This window comes from Ornithodoros turicata, chromosome 1 (assembly GCF_037126465.1).
Source record: "Ornithodoros turicata isolate Travis chromosome 1, ASM3712646v1, whole genome shotgun sequence".
Lineage (NCBI taxonomy): Eukaryota > Metazoa > Arthropoda > Arachnida > Ixodida > Argasidae > Ornithodoros > Ornithodoros turicata.
The window spans coordinates 128,873,976-128,876,410 of NC_088201.1; the positions used below are offsets into that span (position 1 = coordinate 128,873,976).

At 42.1% G+C, this 2,435-nt stretch overlaps 1 long non-coding RNA gene across 1 annotated transcript; it reads right to left on the bottom strand.

Moving 5' to 3' along the window:
- Positions 1–488: 488 nt before the first annotated feature.
- On the bottom strand, positions 489–1,551 carry LOC135368869 (uncharacterized). Its single transcript, XR_010414886.1, has 3 exons — positions 1,350–1,551; positions 759–853; positions 489–553 (listed from the first exon to the last, which is right to left on the bottom strand). It is a non-coding gene; the product is annotated as an uncharacterized LOC135368869 (long non-coding RNA).
- Positions 1,552–2,435: the final 884 nt, after the last annotated feature.

The following is a 2,435-nucleotide window of genomic DNA, read 5'->3' on the forward strand; positions in this document are numbered from 1 at the left end:
TAAGTACGTACAAGTAGCATACAAGTTTATTCACATGACATCATCCGCAGGAGACTGCCACTGTCGCTAGCAGGCAGATTTGCTGCCATCGGCCTTATTGTAGATTTCAGTCAAGCTGTTACCCATATTATACTCACTGTATATCTGGTGTTTAAAACTTGTTGCTCTGTGATTTGTAGAATCTCTGAGCAATTTCCATATTTTTTGTGTTAATAGTCACCTAAAAAGCATAATGCAGCGAACAAATGCAAGGACTAAACATTGAGGGACCTATAGTATGGCGCTGAGGTGACTTCAGTGAATAAACCTTTTAGGAACTCAAATCTTGCACTACTACCCGGTAGCTGTTTGGGTGAAGTAAGACGGAATGACATAGTCACGCTGTTCTCAATACAATACCAAGGATGTCTCAAAACGACCAAGCACAAAAATACTAGTTTTGTACCGTTTGATGAATATTTTGTCTGCTGCCCACACAGGTTGTGCGGCTCCTTAGCAAGCTTCTGGCAGTCATTTCTTCTACATCGCACTTCCCTGCTGACTTTCACAGCATCTGAAAAAAAGTTCGATTTCGTTAACCACAAGACAACCATGTAAATGGAAAGCAGTTAGAGTCTTCCACCAACTATATTTGCAATACTTTGTTGACAAAAAAATTTAAAGAGGCTCCCTCCAGAGTAAGATTAGGGGGTACATCGAACACCAGGAAGATTGGAGGACAACACAGTCACACGTCAGTGACAACTGCTTCCCCTCACCTCACAGGGAACTGTTAAGCTTATGTGCAAATAGCTGTTTCGTAGGGTAGGTTACCACTATTTTCATATCCACCGATGCAAGATAGTCCAAGCACCTATAAAAAGAAAAACCCAGTTGCTATGAAACCATGATATACAAACAAAAGTACTTGCGCAAAATTTTCAGTGTGTAGTTTCACTACCAGCGAAAAATGCAACAACCGAAGTCGGGCTGACATGACAATGAACTAACCAGCATTTATGTTCCGGCATGTCCGCCCTGCAAACCGTAACTGTCGACTTTCGTTTACTCAAGACTTCAACAGTCATCGAAAACTCGTTAATCTCAATGGTTAATTAGTGATACCGTATTTATTTTAGCACCAAGACGAACCAAGGCACTTAATGAAACTTTGTACTGCCGAACATACAACGTTAATCACTACTTTGAATGCAAGTGCAGTCAGGTCAACCCACACTTCCAATATGCTTCAATCGGTGATACGAAGCCGAAATAAAGGAAACGATATTCCGATATTATGCCACGCATCTCTACTACATGCGATTTGGTGCACAGAACCAGGCACATACTTTAATGAAGAGTGAACTCACCCCTTAAACTTGAAAGCCAGAGAACAAAGAAACGTTGTCCACCACAGTACTCTGGCGCTGCGCTTAACAGCTTTTATCACTGGACAGTACGGCGTACGTTCTCGCTATGCTCAAAAATTGCAAGACAAAACGCGCGGGAGATTAGAACTTCGAAAGATTTTCGTATAACAACCAGTGGAATGCAGCATGCAGCCGCGAAGACCCCAACCCAACTGCTACCCGTTGCGCGTCCGGAAAGTTTGAAGTTTCAACCGTTGAAACTGAACTGGTTCGAACTGGTTGGATGGATGGATGATGGATGGTGATTGGGTAGACGGGCAGACGTCATTGTCATTGCTTTAGCTCGTGCTTATTGAGTACTTATTTTTTGTAATATCTTTAATTTCCGTGGCCGTTCATTATAATTGGGTGGTGGAGGTTAAATGTTAAATAACACATATGCCAATCCAGCGGCAGTGACACCAACATCATCATCATTATGCAATCGCCATCGTTGTTGCAGCGACGAGTGTCGTATTTTGTGATGTGTGTGTTGAAAATCGCTGTTCTTTTTGCAAACATTTTATGAGTGCCTTTGCTACTGAGCTACAGGTGTGCCTAATATGTAGCGCATTGCCTGTTCAGCGGTTTCAAAAAGATACCATGGGCAGGGGCAGTTTGAAGATTTTTTGAAGGGTTCTGAAATCCCTAAGTCACGTCAGATTCCATTTTACTGCTGCAGCTGTTTAGCTTGTGGGAAAATGTTATGTGCAGTAAACAAACATCTGCTATCTGCTGCCCACAGTACGTGCAAAGTGCTGCTGTGTTTGTGGAGCTATGGTTTATAGTGCTGCGCTGCACGATTCGTCGGCGTCGTCGACTTTTTTATTGACGTTTCAGTGATTCAATAATTTAGTTGCTGATTTCTTTAAGTTGGTGCTAAGGTGTTGGTGCAGGGGAGTTACTTCGTACAGAATTTACATTTACCAGCAACGGTAACGCCATCAGGAACGCTAGTTCAAAAAACATTGCCCCGAACAAATGCGGGCTTCCGTTAAGAAAAAAAAGATATATATTCAGTAAAATAAAATATTACTTCACAGCACT